Consider the following 19,466-nt stretch of genomic DNA (forward strand, 5'->3'; position numbering starts at 1 on the left):
AGTGATGCCTGCTAAATACCGGCATCATGTTTTGATGCTCTGCCATTTACGATGTCTTATTAAAACTCAACTGCATTGAGGGAACACACGTGAGGACAATAAGATGGGGAAAGAGATTTGAGGAACAGACTATAAGGGATCACAGCAAGCAGGTTGTTATTCAGAAGAGGGATTGACGAAGGCCCTTGTATCCTTATCATCTAGACAATCAAAATAGTTGGAGGGTTCAGCTGCAGAGAGTGAAACATATTTGGGTAAATCCAACCAAACCAAACCTCCCAGTCGTATGTAACTCAGATAGAAGTAACCAATTATAACAAATTTATTATAAAGAATTTAGGGATAACAAGATTATTAAAGGCAGCATGTAAGGAATAACTATATAATGGGCTTGTCCCACAGGCGATTATTTTGGCGACTGCCGGCGACTGTTTTAGTCATAGCAGGTCGGCGACAAACTGGCGACTGGACCCCCCTACGACAATGTCTACGAAAATGTTTACAACAACCTACCACCTAGTCGACATCAAGCTACGGCAAGCTACCGCCAACCGGCAACCCATTATGACGGCTACCTACGACAATACCTACGTCCACCCGTGACAAGCTATGACAAGGTAAGACCATTCAGTCGTCGGTACCTGTCGCCGGATGACGTAGGTAATCGCCAATGGAATTCGCCAAAGTCAGCACCGGCGACAACCTATGTCATCTTGGCGACAACCTACGTCAGGAGAAGTCAAGCTACGACAAGCCCACGGTTGCCGACTGTTGCCGAAAAGTTTTGAACATTTCAAAATCCATCGGCGACCATGAAAACGCTGTGTCTCTTTGGGCAGCTGAGGAGATTACTCAAGGCCATACAGGTGACACCCGGGCAATCATGTGGTGACAGCGTAGTCACCTGTAGTTGCCTAAAAAATTGCCTAACTAGGACAGGGGATGAAAGGGCCTGTCCCACTTCCATGACCTAATTCACGACCTCTGCCGAGTTTGCCCTTGACTCATACTCGCAACATGGTCGTCACGAGGTCGTAGGAGGTCATAGGAGGCCCCATCTGCTGCCCCATCTCCTGCCCCATCTCCTGCTTCAGCTCCTGCCCCAGCTGCTGCTGCAGAATGGCACAGCAGCTGAATGTGCTGTTGTATAGAATCTCAGGAGACTGTTGCCCTCAGCTGCGCCGGCAATGAAGAAGAAGAAGAGGGTGGTCACAAGGCCTTACCAGGGAACAAGAGGGAGACCTGGTAGAATGGTATCAGGCCCACCGAGAACTCTACGATAAGGAGCATCGTAATTTCAGGAGCCCGGATCTCCGCAACGCAATGTTTGAAGGCAAGGCGAAGGAGTTCCCTGGCTGCTCTTGTAAGTACATACTTTGTAGTTTGTCTATATTTCTGTGGTTGCAATTGCAGTTCCAATTAAGATTACAATTTGCTCAACACTGATCTTCATTTATTCTTTGTTTTCACAGATGACCAACTGTGTCAATGGCTCAAGAGTCAGAGGGTACGGTTCGGGAGGCTGTCTCACAGTCTTGGCACGTCTGCCTCCGTCAGTAAGCCACTGACTGACAGAGAGCAGTGGATAGTGGAGAAATAGGGATTCATGTGGATCCGAGTGCAGAGGGAGCGTCGGGAAGGTGATAATTTAATAAAATGATGTAACAATTATAATTTGTTGGAAAGTGTGATAGTCAAAAATGATATTTGACAATGATAACTTGGTGGTCACCTTGCTTGCTACATCCTGATGGCCTTGCACATTTCTGATACACATTTACTTTCTTCCAGTTTACCATGGGGAAATCATCGTGCGCTACCTCGAGTGAGGGCGAGACGGATCCCCCAGTGGGATCCTCTGGGTCTGGCGCTGCGGACAAACAGCTGCACGCCATGCGGAAGCAGGCCTGCACAACTGCGGCAGAAGGTGACGTGCCTGATCAACAGCTTCAGCGGGTTTGTTCGCGGATGTAAGTGCTTTTGGGTGAACCATCAGCAAATTTCTCATTTACTCCGCCCTACGCCCACGTTTCTCCATCGCCTCCCGAAAAATACTTACCAGGATTGCACTCTCTTTGTTGCAGATCATGCAACAGGCTAAGACCACTGCCGAGACAATAAACGTCTTGTCACAGCCATGGACGCCACACGAAAGAATCGTCTACGCCTACTCAACGCTACTGAGGGAGGAGATGTTGCAGATCCCCAAGTTGCAATGGCACAGCTACTCCTTGGAGGGCTTAGTCTTGGCAAGGGCGCACAGATTTATTCAGCCAGTAAAATCTTTTAATCAAAGTTTATTGAATTTATAAACATTTGACTTGAATGCTTTTTATGAATTACTCACTACAAATTCCTTGGTGTTGCAGAGTCCGATGAGGCACATGCCATTCATGCCGCACCAACAAATGGGGATATTGGCACCACAACATGCTCCCCAGGTACACTGTGAAACCTTTCTGAGTCTTGAGCCTGACTCAAGATTGTGTCTCACACACAGCTTGTGAAAGGTTGTGATTTGTTTTATATCATTTGTTTGGCTCCCATACATATTGATATGCTTATGTGTTTTGCCCTCAGGCAATGATGGGATCCCGGCCTAAGGCATACCCATGGATGGCAGGCCCGCCCAACATCAGGGCAGCCAGCTCAACGCCACATCATGCGGCATCCGGCATGGATAGGCTCGGAGCAACAGATTTCCTGGAGCGATTGGACGGTCCCGACACAATCGCCAACTTCAGCCTGAATCTCTCCGACTATTTGATGGATTGCCCAGTGCAAATGGGCCGTAAAGAATGATGCTCTCTCCAACATTCACTATTCTGTTTACTTGTGTTGCACATTAAAGTTTTATTCCCTGTTGTTTTTCACTACGTCATTTATTTGCTTGCACTAAATAAACAAATTAATTCTTATAAAGTCATTGGTCTTTGTACTTATCGCAAATAACCTCACCCACAACTTGATTATTAAACTTCATTGTAACCTTTTCGTGTAGTGGAAAAAGCAGTTTGTTAATCATGGCATTGATCTCACATATGGAAACCACGTCTAATCATGGAATGCATCTCACATATAAAAGCCTCTATTTATTAGATAAATAAAACACACACAGGCATTGAACTGCATTGAAATGCAAAATGTGTCATGGGACGTCATATAAAGCAGACAAAGGCATTTAACCACTTTTAAAGTTATGGCATTTCAAAGAAAGTGCCATGTGTGAGGTATTATTATTACTAATTTCACATACAAAAATCCTCCATTAACATACATAGATCCTCCTTTTATTAGATCAGTTCCTGCAGTGGTGGTTCTCTGTTTGTGGTGTGGGATGTTTGCTGCTGATCCTCACCACATATTGTTCTGCCAGGATACACTGCCACACTCAGTGTTGTAGTAAGCATAGAGATGGTCCCTCTGCTCCTTTGCTCTTTTGTTGCTGGTGTTTCCTTGCAATGTGCCTAGTGCCACCATCGGTGCAGCCTGTCTTGCAGCTCTCCATGAACCTGGTGTGACGTCTCCTGTCTGTTTGTCCATCGTGTCACCCTCCACCATGGCTGCTGCTGCACCTCTGCTGCAGATCAGGTTGTGGTGGACAAATGCCGCGTAGACAATGGTCTGCACATTCTCGGGCTCCTGCTCCATTGTAGTCAGCAGGAATCTGAATCTGTTAGCATGGATACCAAAAGCATTTTCCGCAACCCTCCTAGCCCTGGACAGCCTGTAATTAAAGATCCTTCGCTCCCTTGACATCTGCCTGTGAGGGTATGGCTTCATCATCCATGGCCTGAGTGCGAAGGCATCATCATCAACCAGTGCGTAGGGGATGTCAGGATTGTCTTCTCCCGGCAGAGGTACTGGATCAGGAAGGCCTGCTCTCCCTTCTTCCAGTGCTTGCCCAAGGGAGGTCTCTCTCCAGATCCCTCCATCTGCGGCACTGCCAGATGTGCCCACACCCACAAACAGTAAGTTGTAATTTGCATGGACCACAGCTAACAGCACGATGGAATGGAACTTCTTGTAGTTAAAGTACGTAGAACCTCCCCTGGGTGGACACCGGATGGACACATGCTTCCTGTCAACTGCCCCACATGTGTGCAGGAAGTTCCATCTGGTTTGAAAGCCGTGCGCCACTCTCCTCCACTCGTCAGGTGTACTAGGGCAGTCAATCATTTCTTCATATGCATTGTTGATGGCGTCACAGGTCACTCGGTCAACCATGCTAATGGTGTTGTGAGCCACACAGAAGTTGTACGAGAGGCTCGTGTAGGAATCCCCGATGCAAGGTAGCGGAGGGTGATGGCTAGGTGCAGGCCTGGTTCCAGTGGCTTCCTCATGAAGGTGTCAGAAGAGGACCAACTCGTGTCTTTAGCTCCTGAAACAGGTCAGGCGGGATCCTGGTGAAATTTATAAAGGCAGCCTCATCTTTCCGCTGCAGATCCGTCACCATGATCTCATACTGGCCCAAAGTGGGTCCCATCCGGAACAAAGACCTCGGCCACACAGACCTCTTCCTGGGTTTCTTGATAGCCGTCCTTGTTGAACTCCTGCCCAGCTGATCTATGAGCATGAGGGCTGCTGCAAACAGAAGTCTCTCTTGCTGTTGCAGCAATGCAGTCTGCATCTCTTCCATTTTGGTGGCAAAAACGGGAAAGCAGACTATTATCTAAATGGTGGCCGATTGGGAAAGGGGGAGATGCAGCGAGACCTGGGTGTCATGGTACACCAGTCATTGAAGGTAGGCATGCTGCATAAAGAAAGCGAATGGTATGTTAGCTTTCATTGCAAAGTTTGGTATAGGAGCAGGGAGGTTCTACTGCATCCAGGGTCTTGGTGAGACAAAGATTGCTCAGTTTTGGTCTCCAAATCACAGGGAGTGCAGAGACGGTCTTCCCCGGGATGTCTTGATAGCCTTGGTTTATACCTCTAGAATTTAGGAGATTGAGAGGGGATCTTATAGAAACTTACAAAATTCTTAAGGGATTGGACAGGCTAGATGCAGGAAGATTGTTCCCGATGTTGGGGAAGTCCAGGACAAGGGGTCACAGCTTAAGGATAAGGGGGAAATCCTTTAAAACCGAGATGAGAAGAACTTTTTTCACACAGAGAGTGGTGAATCTCTGGAACTCTCTGCCACAGAGGGTAGTTGAGGCCAGTCCATTGGCTATATTTAAGAGGGAGTTAGATGTGGCCCTTGTGGCTAAGGGGATCAGGGGGTATGGAGAGAAGGCAGGTACGGGATACTGAGTTGGATGATCAGCCATGATCATATTGAATGGCGGTGCAGCCGAACCTACCCCTTTTCTATATGTTTCTATGATGATCAAATACATCAGGCAGCCCCCGTTTAATGAGTAAATCGCTCGCGCGCGAACTTCGCGCAAACTCCACTTCCGGTTTATCGTGCCACACGCACGCAATCGCATGTAAGTGGGACAGGCCCTTTGCTCTCTGCTGCCTGTTATTCAACCAACCTCCTCACCTTAACTCACCACTGAGCCAGTTAAACGCTACAAAAACCACATGGCTGGGAGCTGCAAGTGCCAGTCTGAAAAAATAAGCTCTTAACGTTTTGAACTTCAATACAGGCCCCCCTAATGTTTGCACCAAACCAGACTCTATTTTAAATTTAATTCCTCCCAAGCTTTAAATTACCAGCAAGCCTTCAAGCTTCAACTTTAACTAACAGTTCTTTTATCAAACGCCTTCTGGAACTCCACGCGAATAACATCCATTGACCAGGCAGGCCTTTTATCTTTGTACAGATCCTCCCCAAAACCCTTATGGGAATTTTAGGGGTCGGAATGCAGGATATTTTTATGAAGCTTGAGAGAATCATTTTTAAATTGTCAGGTTTGGTGCTAGCTATAGGGTGCCTGTGTTTGAAGTTTAGAAGCTAAAGAGTTTTGGTAACGTAGCACTTCAATGTCAGGATCCCTGCTGTAGGGCTCCTGCTATGCAAGTACTTGCAGAATATGGCTCCATAAATTCTTCATGGAATGGGAATTACAAGGCTGTAAATACTGTAGTCCTTACAGACTAATTCAACATAATCAGCTTCCTCTTTTCAATGCTAAACTGTCCACACGGTCTGGGTAATCGGCTCCAGTGCACAAGATCAGGCTGAGAAAGTGGACAAAGCGTTAGCTCATAGCATAAAGTAGATAGTACTGTCAACATTAGTTCTTCCCACATGAATCTAAAGAGAGATTGGAAAAATACTTTGTGAATAGAGATATGTTAACGATTGCGACCTCATTATATTAATGTAAACCAGCATTGAGAGAATTGCTATGTCACTCTTAAACAAGAATGAGTCATAAACAAAATAAAATACACAAAGTGCTGGAGTGACTCAGCGGTCAGGCAGCATCTCTGGAGAACTGGCAAGTGATAGGTGGATGCAGGTGAGGAGGGAGGGGAATGGGGGTTGCTAGGTAGATGGCTGGACAAATGACCAGAAGGCCAGAGATGAAAAGGATTGAAGAGTTGCAAATTGTGAAGCCAAAGGAATGAGTGTAGGTGGAAGTGGAAGTGGAGGAGGAGATAAATAAATATTGGATAGGCAATATATTGGGTTTTGACCCTTTTTCAGGCTAATTGAGGGATCTGGAGGTGAGGGGGAGTCAGGACAAGGGCATGCAAGTGATTGGTGGATACAAGTGAGGGGGGTTGGGGGGGGGGGGTTAATAAACTGGTGGTGCAGAAATAGGTGAGAGTCCTGATGGGACACAAGCAAAAGAGGGGGGGGAGGGGAAAGGAAAGTGTGTGTGGGGGGGGGGTGTGTTAGTTATCTATAAACTATGAATTCAGTGTTGATACAATTGGGTTGTCGGCAGCCCAAGTGGAATATGGGGTGCTGTTCCTCCAATATGTGTATGGCCTCACTTTGGCAATGGAGGAGGCCCCAGTATAGAAGGGTCACTGCGGGAATGGAAAGATTCATTTTCCCATTTCTGTGCTGACCCTTCTGTCCTGGGCCTCTTCCATTGCCAGAGTGAGGCCGCACATAAACTGGAGGAACAGCACCTCCCATTCCGCTTGGTTAGCTTACAACACAATGGCACAAAACATTGAATTCGACAACTTTAGGTAACTAACCAACCACACACCCCCCCCCCCCCCCCCTCCCCCCCCCCCCCCCCCCCCCCCCCTCTCCCTCCCCCCCTCCCCCTCTCTCCTCCTTCTCTACCTGGCTCCCTTCCTCTCCCCACCAGCCCCCATCCTTTCCCCTGTGTCCCAACTGGACTCGCAAATATTTATTTATTTCCTCCTCTTCCACTTCCACCTACACTCCTTCCTTTGGCTTCACAATTTGCAACTCTTCAGTCCTTTTCATCTCTGGCCTTCTGGTCATTTGTCCAACCATCTACCTACCATACCCCCCTTCCCCTCCCTCCCCACCTGCATCCACCTATCACTTGCCAGACTTGGTCCTGCACTCACCTCTCTTTCGGCTTTCCTCCCAGCGCCGCATACCACCACAATCAGTCTAAAGAAGGGATCCGACTCGAAACGTCATTTTGTCCAAGGACGCTGGCTGAGCCGCTGAGTTATCCCAGCACTTTGTGTCTCTTGCTTGTAAGCCTTATCGAAATCCACGTAGAGTATATAAACAGTACTAACCTCATCCATACACCTTGTTACGTCTTGCGTTAGCTGCCTGAATTTTCAATGACTTCATGCTAACTTCTGGCGATTATGCCCATTATATAATAATAACGCTGTTCAAAATCAGTAGTTATTTCACATGGTTTTCCGACTTACAGAGAAAATAATTGAATAGAGAAAAATAAAATTCTAGAAAAAAAGCAGGTCAGGCAGCACCTCTGGTAAAAGAAAATGCATCTCAGGTCAACTGCCTTCCAGCAACAGTTTTCAATTTTATTTCAGAATTATGCCATATGCAGGGATTTTTATTCAAATGCTTTTGCCAATAAACTTAAAATTATAAACCAATTTTAACTTCTGCTACTGCCTTTTTAGGAAAGAAATATTACCTTTCCTCAGACACAGTATTTTATAAGTTGCCTGAAGTGCTTTGAGCTTTCATTTGATTTCATCTGACACTCCTGCATTAGTTAAATTGTGAGAGGTCAAATAAATTCTCAATGACGTTCTGCCATATTGTGATTAATCTTGCAGATAAAACCCCGTAATATCACTGAAGCAATTATCTGAACTCATGAAATATTATTTAATTCTGGAAACAGTTTTTAGCCCATTCATTAAACTGACTAAAGTTATTGGTCATAGAAACTGATGATTCCAGCACCATAACTGTATTCAAGATTGATGAATCTTTAATGAAGTAAAACTTCATTGTTCAATGAATATAATAATCTTAGAACATAGACCATAAAACAATATAGCACAGGGTGTGAGCCTTTTGACCCACCATGTTTGCGCTGACCATGATGCCAATCTAATCCGATCCCACCTCAATTGCTTAATGGTTTCTTTGTTGTCACCTGTACAGATATACAGTGAAGTGCTTGTTCTGCATAGTATGTGTCACATCATACCATACAGGAATACAATAGATTGTCTTGGAGCAACATGTAGAGAGTCGCCAGGTTCTGGCACTTCCTTGCAAATTCCAAGTCTGATCTGGAGCTAAGGAGATATACAAATGATTTTATTTGTCAAATTAAGACCCGATGTCCTGGGGCCACTGGGTCAATGCAGTGGGCATTAGAACGCTCTGGCTCAGTATGATCTGTAGGCCTATCTGTCACCGTTTTGTACAGTTGTAGGTTGTGTTCGATATACTAGCTTAACTGACTGCTGTGCCAGGACTCCAGGGTCTGAGCTATGGGGAGAGATTGAGCAGGCTAAGTCTCTATTCCTTGGAGCACAGGCGGATGAGGGGTAATCTTATAGAGGTGTACAAAATCATGAAGGGAATAGATCGGGTAGATGCACAGAGTCTCTTGTCCAGCCTAGGGGAATCAAGAACCAGAGGACAACGGTTTAAGGTGAGGGAGAATAGATTTAATAGGAACCTGATGGGCAACCATTTTCACACAAAGGGTGGGTGTATGGAACAAGCTGACAAATGAGATAGTTGAGGCAGGTACTGTCGTGAAGTTTAAGAAAAATGTTGACATGAAAATTGATAGGACAGGTTTAGAGGGATATATGGGCCAAACGCAGGCAGGTGGGACTAGTATAGATGAGATATGTTGGTCGGCGTTGGCAGTGTTGGGTTGAAGGGCCTGTTTCCACACTGTATCACTCTATGACTCCATCAGCTACCTCAGCCAACACTGTGACTTGAGACCACCGGCCTCCAGTACCCCTTTGCTTCCATGCGCTAAGGTCACCATGTCCCATTTCCTGAGCTAATTGTGGAACCTTAGGGCACTTTCCGAGGGTGCAGGAGGTGAATTTGCAGACTATTCACGGTTGCTGATTTCCCCCTTCTCCTTCCATTCCTACCATCACAGTGGAGCGTGCAGCAGACCCTGGGAATGGGGAACTCCACAGTGTGCAAACTCCACACACACAGCACAGGAAGTTAGGATGGAATCTAATTGCTTGAACTGTGTGTCCTATTTGCTTGCACATGGTCTGTATCCCTCTATTCCAAGGGTTCCCAACCTGGGGTAAATTTACCCCCAGGTGGTAAATTGTAACTACCCAGAGGGTAAATTTGTTGATTCTGTATTTGTACCCATTTTTTCTCATTGACTGCTTGTGTTTGGTTCCGGTATACTGGTATCTGTTCATCATTAGTTGTTCATAAATAAGTGAAATCACATTGTTATGTGCTATTAAAGTTGCCAGGGGTAAACGGGATGAAAAAGGTTGGGAACCCTTGCTCTATTCTCTTGTGCTGCATATTCTCTTGTGTTTTCATGCATCTGTCTAAATGCCTCTTAAACAATATGTTTTTCCCACCTTCCCTGGCAGCATGTTACAAGCACCACCACAGTCCGGTCAAAAAACATGATTCACAAACCTTCTCTAAACTTTGTCCCTCTCATCTAAAACCTAGGCCCTCTTGTATTAAACTCATGGGCATTGGAGAGCATACACGAAATCTCAGCATTTTCAGTGATGTCCACATCACATGGATGAGTAAATAAACCTTACCCCACAATCCAAACTCATCCCTGTGTAAGTGAAGTTTTGGGCTCAATGTATCTTTCAATGTTGTTGACAGTGCCTGAGCCTAATCAATGTTGGTTCACATGGTTTGTTCAGAATAATCAAATATCACACGAACAATTGTGAATCCTGCAAACATTTCCACTATTGCTGAAAGGTCATCAATTAGTATTGTTAACTCTGGTCCTGTACCCAGTCCGCTTGGTGCTTTCAATATTTTCTATTTCCATTTCAGGTTTGTAACACCCATTATATATTGTGTTCATAAATTCTTAATTAAATATTCAATGTTTAGTCTTTGTTAAATTTACCTTAGAGATACAGCACGGAAGCCAGCCCATCGGCCCAACAAGTCCACGCCTACCAGCGATCCCTGTGCACTAGCACTATCCTACACACTCTAGGGACAATTTACAATTTTACTGAAGCCAATTACCCGCAAACGTGTAATCACAAATCTGTGGAGGAGTGTGGGAGGAAACCGGAGCACACAGAGAAACCCACACAGGTCACGGGAAGAATTCACAGATTCCGTTCAGGATCAAACCCGGGTCTACGGTACTGTAAGGCAGCAAATCTACTGCTGTGCCACCCTAAATGTTACCAATTGTAAATTTACAAAACCAGTAGTTCATAAAGGGTTATTCAGATGCTTTGAAAATAGGGTGCAGAAACCTCATTCTCACTGGTTTTTATCTGGCTAATGGAAGTACTGCTGGTACTACATGCTGTTGATAGTTAAATGACACACAGGTGCGAGCAGTTTGCATTCCAGCTGAGCTCAGTTTCACATTAGGCTGCTGGATTTCATTGAACACATCAAAATAAAGTCCAATTACAAAACAACTGGACAGCACTGCTGTAATCTGGCCCACTTAATGGGCGGCAAAACTCATAATTTATCTCTTTGTTTTGTTAAACTACTGACAATTACACCAACATCACACATGAAAGGTCAATGCGGTTATAACTTAAAGGCCAACAATGACCACAGTGTTGGAACAAAATCTCACAATAGATATAATCAAATTAAAGATTTCATCACCACAGTGGTCATACTTTTTAAAGTATTCAGCAGTCGGATGGGGATCCTATGCTTGTTTCTGGCGAATTCTTAACGCAGTTTCCGAGATTGCTGCTGATTCAATTGGGTGGTGAGTCACCATCTCTCTTGCACAGTTTCAGGCCAGCATGTCACTGGCTCCTTGTTTGCTTGCTCTGTTGTCTGCGTAAATGAATTTTTGGGCTCAGAGTTTCTTTCAGTTGAGTTGACAGTGTCTGAGCCAAATCATTGTTAGTTCACATGGAATAATCAATTATAACATTAGCGATTGCAAAACCTGTTAAAAAAAAGGCGTAATTACTCAATAGTCCTTTCTGTCTGGTTGCTGTCACATTTATAACAATGTTGAATGATTAATCAAATAAAGACTTGTCCCAAACCTGTTCTGTTGAACTTGCACAATAAACGCAGGCTCTTTAATCTGACATATTTATTTAATCAACTCCCACACGCAAACTAGTCAAAAAAAAGTCTAAAACCACCAAGGGTTCCGTCACTTTGGAGCCAGGTTGAAACAGTGATGAATAAAGTTGGGGCGTATTGATAAGAGCTGAAAGTACTTTGTGTTTTGTTGCTTCTTACCATCTACGAAGAAACTTCAAATCACAATCTAAATGCATCAACGGGACACAAAATCCCAGCATTTGATCTCAAGACTCACCTGCTGCAGTAGAGAAATATAACACTTTTCGCATAAGAACTGTAATGGAGATAAGTCAAAACCTAAAGAAAACTATAGAAAGAATAGGATAAATAAGTGACAGGAAAACTAGAAAAGGAAACAAAGGAAGTTGAGGACATTTTCAAATGCAAAACTCCTGGGATACTCTCGAAACAAAAATAGACTAGCTAGTTTGGAATTAGGAGATTTATGGTTCCAAAGCAGTATTAATCAGTGAACATTATATCGGTGACAGTAGTGATGAATCCTATGCCTTTCCAGGATATTAGACTTCATAATGAAAAGAGAAAAACAGACTGTCAATAATAGATTGTGTTGTGGTCAGCAACGTTGTGGAACCAGGCCTTTTGAATTATCCATTCCTCCACTTCCCCAAGATGTCATTGAAATCAGTACCTTAGATTGTTGACTATTTGTTCTTAGGGTGTGGGCATCACTGATCTACTGTAGCTAGCATTTATTACTAAGTCTCTATAATTGTCTTAGAGAAGATCAAGGTGAGACTCACAGAGGCATGGAGCTATACAGCACAGCAGTAAAGTTGCTGCCTCACAGCACCAGAGGCCCAGTTTCAATCCTGACTATGGGCACTGTCTGTGCGGAGTATGTACGTTGCCCCTGTAACCACATGGCTTTCCACCGGATGCTACAATTTTCTCCCACATTCCAGGAACGTGCAGGTTTGTAGGTTAATTGGCTTCTGGTAAATTGCCTCTAGTGTATGGGATGTAAAACTGGGATAATATAGAAATAGTGTGAACAAATGATTGCTGGTCAGCACAGACTGGTGGGCAGAAGGGCTTGTTTCCACGCTGAATCTCTCAACTAAACTAAACTAAACTAAACTAAACTAAACTAAACATACCCTTCAGCCCACCTTATCCATGCCGACTAAGTTGGGGCACACTGGGCTAGTTCCATTTGCCTGCATTTGGCCAATTGCCCCCTAAAACCCCTTCCTATCCATATATATGTCCAAATATATTTAAAGACGTATTAAAAACCACTTCCTGAACTGCTACCATTTCTATTGTGAACATACTCCCCCAGTGTTATTAGAATAGAGTTCTGGGATTTCGACTTTGTGAAGATGAAGGATAGGCGGAATATTTCCAAGTCAAGATTGTCTGCAACTGGGAAGTTTGAAGCTTCGGTAAGATTCTGCAATACCACTTGTACTTTGACATATATTACAGCCTTTGTGCACCTGACGATGTTGTCAACTAGACAAGCTGCATTGTGCCGGATGCTAACAACCATAATAATAGCTTGCAAACATCCAATTAAGTGGATAGAATTCAACCACAATCCTAATTTGCTCCTCACAAATATTGTAAAATGTAGAAAATGCTGCCTAAATAGCATACCAAGAAGCTTCAACAAAAAAAAATGCAGGAAGAACTCAGCGGGTCATTAGATCATGTTCATAAGAGATAGTAGAACTAGGCCATTTGACCCATCAAGTCTACATTCAATCATGGCTGATCTATCTCTCCCTCCTAACCACATTCCCCTAAACGAGTACAGGCCCAGTGCCGACAACAACAAAAAACAACAGAGGGATGAGTGGACCATGGATCACTGTGGAAAACCAAAAGGGAAGGAGAGGGGAAGGAGGGACTGGTGATGGAATCCCATTCTAGCTGGCAGAAATGGGAAAGAAGGATCTGCTAGATGCACATGCTAATGGGATGAAAGGTGAGGATCAATGAACTATTTTCTTTATTCATCTGGGGGAGATGGGTGGGGGGCAGATATCGGGAAATGGAGGAAATGTGAGTGCGATTTCGAAGTGAAGTGAAAATATGTTCCCCTGGATATTCCAGATGGCCTGGAGCGAAAGCCATATCTTGAGAGAAAGGGATGCAATCCTCACCAGAGGCAGGGTCATCAGATAGGAGCTGCATGAGTCAGTGTGTTTATGGTAGATATCAGTGGATAGTTTGGTTCCTGAAGTGGGGACAGAGAGATCCAGAAAATGGAGAGAAGTGTGAGAAGTGGCCCAAGTTAATATGAGGGCACAGTAGACAATAGACAATAGACAATACACAATAGGTACAGGAATAGGCCATTTGGCCCTTCGAGCCAGCACCGCCATTCAATGTGATCATAGCTGATCATCCCCAATCAGTCCCACGTTCCTGCCTTCTCCCCATATGCCCTGACTCCGCTATTTTTAAGAGCCCTATCTAGCGCTCTCTTGAAAGCATCCAGAGAACCTCCCTCCACCGCCCTCTGAGGCAGAGAATTCCACAGACTCACCACCCTCTGTGAGAAAAAGTGTTTCCTCGTCTCCGTTCTAAATAGCTTACTCCTTATTCTTACTTGCAGAATCTCTTGTGCTTCCTGCTATTGTAATCATTTCATTTATGTCATTATATAATGGAAACAGAAAGTGCTAGAAATATTAAGAACATCAGGCAGCAACTATACAAATAATCACAGTTATAGCCAAACTAGGAGTGGCAGGCTCGTAACGATACCTTCCTAATAAATTTGTGGTCAAATTCTAACACCTTAAACTGACACAAAATGATTGTCACAAAATGTAGACGGGAGGCTTGATTGTATTCATGTATAGCCTTGATTCTGAGTGGATAGCACACAACAAAAAGATATTTTCACTATACCTCGGTACGTGAGACAATAATAAACTAAACTAAATTCTATTTGTTAAATCAGCTTTAGTGAGACAAATTTACTGAACATTAATTATGAGATTATACTTCACAAGTTTGAACCTGTTTTCCCTTGTACTTTTGCAAATTTAATGTGTAAGGTCAAATTTGCATTTATTGCTTTCTTGCAAGCATGAGTATTAAAGAACATACACATGGACACAACCATCCAAAACGCAAAATGTTCTATTTCAAATCCCTTCCTTACTTACACCCGAGGAGATTTCAATTCACTGTGCCCTTGGGCAGGTTAGGGATGAAGGGTTCTGCTTCCTAATCCACATCTCTATATATATTGCAATTGCTATTATTAGATACAGCTAGTTAAATAATTTAATCATGAGTAAAACATTGTTGCATTATTGTAGCAATAATTACTCTCTAATTTGTTCTGTGATCCTATGTAAGACTGTAATAAATCAATCCAATTTAATTCAATTTAATCTCAATTTAAATTCTATTGTATTTCATTTTGACTGCATTGTTATATATTAGCTAAATTCTTAACATCTTTTTTCCCTGCCTTCACAAACTTCTATTACTCAGCTCGAAGATTTATAAATCAGAGGTCATAGGGCCAAAATTGTGGCATTCTCGAGTCTAGCCAGCTGCAAGAGTGTTATGACACTGACCTTTTTCAAAACCAGAAAGAAAACCCACTGAATAACTGTGGTGGCATATGTATGTTCATGGGATTGTTTCAGTCACACCACCTAGACTCACCTCCACAAAGCATTCCATGTTCCCAACATGTTGTGTATCTATGACCATTGACAGTGCACAATGCAATGCTTTTCAGGCAGATGCAGGGTATTGAGAGAGATGCTGCAAAGGCACATGCAGACATTCCACATTAAGATGCAATAGAACAGAAAGGGCAAAGCATAGTTCCTAGGGATCCCCCCACCCTCCACTCCCACCCCCAGTACAATGGCTGATGCCAACCTTAGATAGAGAACCCCTTTGTCCAAGGTCCCCCCAAAACTAACAAGGCTAAAGTATAAGTTATGGAGTTTAAGAGGGAACTGCAGATGCTGGAGTATCGAAGGTTACACAGAAAAGCTGGAGAAACTCAGCGGGCGCAGCAGCCTCTATGGAGCGAAGGAATAGGCAACGTTTCGGGCCGAAACCCTTCTTCGTCCAAGAAGGGTTTCGGCCCGAAACGTTGCCTATTTCCTTCGCTCCATAGATGCTGCTGCACCCGCTGAGTTTCTCCAGCTTTTCTGTGTAACCTATAAGTTATGGAGATTCTGCTTTGGATAAAACAAATCCTGCCTCTTCAGAAAACTATAATAAAACCCTTCTGGGATAAATTATCTTTACCTCATAGAAAACGTGGGCTCAAGATACAATCAGGCACAAGTGAACGGCATGTTAATGAGAAAGGTTTGTTTGAAATTTGGATTTAATGCATGATTTTGTGATTAATTGGTAATTAACATAACATGAATGTGCTCCAAGCACTAATCAGTAACCAAGGAGTTTGCATGTTCTCCTTGTGGCCACACGGGTTTCTTCCGGGTGCTCTGGTTTCCTCCCATATCTCAAAGACCCCATCAGGGTTTTTAGGTTATTTGGCCTCTGTAAATTGCCACTAGTGTGCAGGGAGTGGATAAGAAAGTGGGACAACATAGAACTAGTGTGAATGGTTGATCGATGGCCAGTATGGACTCTGCGGGCTGAAGGACCTGTTTCAAAGCTGCTTCTCTAAACTAAACTAAACTAAAATACTGGGCCTTGCAGGAAGTGTCTTCAAATAAACATTGGAAGAGAAGATGTCAATGTCAGTGGCTTCGCTCAGGCTAATATTCACAGCAATGAGGCACAGGTCACATTCAATCCACACCAGCTTTTGAGCTACAACAGTCACTCACCTGTCACCAGCCCCTCAAAAACAAGCCCTCAATTTACAACGCAGCCACAACAAACAATCTCCAGGAGAAACAGGGAAAAATGCTCCAAGTATGTTCTCAAACATTCTTGTAAAGGTGCAACATCATCATTCTAGCGCAGTTCCCAGCGAAGAATGTGCTAAGTACTCGCCAACAAAAGCTTGCCAAAACTAGATGGTGGCGCAGTGGTGTAACGGTGGAGTTGCTACCTTATCGCGCCAGAGACCCAGGTTAGATCCTGACTATGGGTGTTGTCTGTATGGAATTTGTATATTCTCCCCTTGACCTGTGTGAGTTTTTTCCAAGATCTCCGGTTTCATACTATTGGGAGTATAAAGATGGAGTTGAAGGGGAAGTGAGTACAGGAAAAGTTACAAAAGACTCCCGAATTAATGGAAAGGAAAGTTCGAGAAGGGGTAAGATACTAAGGTCAGGGCGAGCGATGTGAGAAGTGAGGTGAATACATAGAAACATAGAAAATAGGTGCAGGAGTAGGCCATTCGGCCCTTTGAGCCTGCACCGCCATTCAATATGATCATGGCTGATCATCCAACTCAGTATCCCATCCATGCCTTCTCTCTATACCCCCTGATCCCTTTAGCCACAAGGGCCACATCTAACTCCCTCTTAAATATAGCCAATGAACTGGCCTCAACTACCTTCTGCGGCAGAGAATTCCACAGATTCACCACTCATGTCTGACGATTTCTGATAGAATTTTTCGAGGATGTACCTAGTAGAGTGGATAAGGGAGAACCAGTGGATGTGTTTTATCTGGACTTTCAGAAGGCTTTTGACAAGGTCCCACATAAGAGATTAGTATGCAAACTTAAAACACATGGTATTGGGGGTTCAATATTGATGTGGATAGAGAACTGGCTGGCAGACAGGAAGCAAAGAGTAGGAGTAAACGGGTCCTTTTCACAATGGCAGGCAGTGACTAGTGGGGTACCGCAAGGCTCAGTGCTGGGACCCCAGCTATTTACTATATATATTAATGATCTGGATGAGGGAATTGAATGCAACATCTCCAAGTTTGTGGATGACACGAAGCTGGGGGGCAGTGTTAGCTGTGAGGAGGATGCTAGGAGGCTGCAAGGTGACTTGGATATGTTGGGTGAGTGGGCAAATACATGGCAGATGCAGTATTATGTGGATAAATGTGAGGTTATCCACTTTGGTAGCAAAAACAGAAAGGAAAATTATTATCTAAATGGTGTCAAATTGGGAAAAGGGGAAATACAATGGGATCAGGGTGTCCATATTCATCAGTCAATGAAAGTAAGCATGCAGGTACAGCAGGCAGTGAAGAAAGCAAATGGCATGTTGGCTTTCATAACAAGAGGAGTTGAGTATAGGAGCAAGGAGGTCCTTCTGCAGTTGTACATGGCCCTAGTGAGACTACACCTGGAGTATTGTGTGCAGTTTTGGTCCCCTACTTTCCTTGCAAGGAAAGTGGATCACTGGTAGGTGTGGACTCGGTGGGATGAAGGGCCTGTTTCCGCGCTGTATCTCTGAAACAAAAAAAACTAAAGTGTATGTGTTACATATATTACATTACATTGTTTCAATAATATGCACATGTTCAATTAATATACATATTTTCACGCTGTATAAAAACTATGAAAACATAAATTAAAATTTATTGTACAACAACAAAGTGCTGGAGGAACTGTGGGTCAAGCAGCATCTCTGGAGATAATGGAAAGTTGACTTTTCGGGTTGGGATCTTTCTTTAAATTGATGGCTTGTTGTCTGTCCATTCCCTCCACAGATACTGCTGGACCTGCTGAGTTCCTCCAGCACTTTGATTTTTGGTCATGATTTGATCAAAGGTCAAATCATAAAATATTTTCAGCTCGGTCAAGGGATAAATCAAGTGAGGAAAATGCAAAAGAAAAGCTAGACAGGCCATGAATCTGAATTAACATAAAATGCTGGAGGAAGAAGAGTAAATGTTTCATGTCATCAGAACATAAGAAAAGTTATTGAACTGAAATTGTAACTCTATTCCCCTTTTCACAGATACTGTGGAAATCCAGTATTTCCCATTGTTAAAACATAGAACACGGAACAGTACAGCACAGGAACAGGCCCTTCAGCCCACAATGTCTGTGCCAAATATGATGCCAATCATAACATCGTGCAGTTAGGAAACTTCCAGGCTTCCTGATCCATGCCAAATGTAATGTTTATTTATGCTAACCCTGTCAAGAGGGAGGGCGAGCAACCAGAAGTTGTGCACATTGACACAAATGAACTAGGTAGCAAAAGGCGCACTTAAAGCTGGAGTAACTCAGCGGGACAGGCTGCATCTCTGGAGAGAAGGAATGGGTAACGTTTTGGGTCGAGACCCTTCTTCAGACAAAAAGAGATGTGCTCCTGCAGAGCGAATATTGGGAGTAAGGCATGAGATTATAAACAGTACCCAAGGTTAGCATTCTCCAGATTAATCCTAGCGCCAGGCACGCATGAGGTTTGAAAAAGGAAGATAGGGCAGATGAATGCATGGTGAAGGAGTCAGTGCAGGGGGCAGGGATTCTGATTTTTAGACCATTGGAATCTCTTCCGGGGCAGAGGTAACCTGCACAAGAGGGATGGGTTGCACCTGAACTGGAGGGGCACCAATATCGTGGCAGGAAAGTTCGCTAGTGCTACTCGGGAGGGTTTGAACTGGAGAAGCAAAGTGGTGGGAACCAGAGTAGTAGGTCAGAAATTGTGAGGAATGATAGCAAAAATGGATAGAAATATTTCTCAAAGAGAGAGCAGTCAGGGAGAGGTGAAGGAATATAGCGATGCTGATTGGCTGAAGTGTGGGTCTTTCAATGTATAGTGGAGAAAGCAGATGAATTAGAGCCTGGATCAGTGCTTGGGAGTATGATGTTGTGGCCATGGCGGAAATGTGGTTGCGAGAGAAACATGACTGGCTGCTCAATGTTAGAGGCTTTTCTTCATCTTCTTCTTGCACAGCCTAAAGTTGTAGGACAACTTATTCTGTTTGATCTTCTGTTTGTGCACACCAGGTTGATTGC

General features: G+C 43.9%; 1 long non-coding RNA gene across 1 annotated transcript; it reads left to right on the top strand.

The window, feature by feature from the left end:
* Positions 1–1,176: 1,176 nt before the first annotated feature.
* On the top strand, positions 1,177–2,870 carry LOC129698429 (uncharacterized). Its single transcript, XR_008723673.1, has 3 exons — positions 1,177–1,363; positions 1,473–1,640; positions 1,792–2,870. It is a non-coding gene; the product is annotated as an uncharacterized LOC129698429 (long non-coding RNA).
* Positions 2,871–19,466: the final 16,596 nt, after the last annotated feature.

Source organism: Leucoraja erinacea, chromosome 1 (genome assembly GCF_028641065.1).
Source record: "Leucoraja erinacea ecotype New England chromosome 1, Leri_hhj_1, whole genome shotgun sequence".
Classification (NCBI taxonomy): Eukaryota; Metazoa; Chordata; class Chondrichthyes; order Rajiformes; family Rajidae; genus Leucoraja; species Leucoraja erinaceus.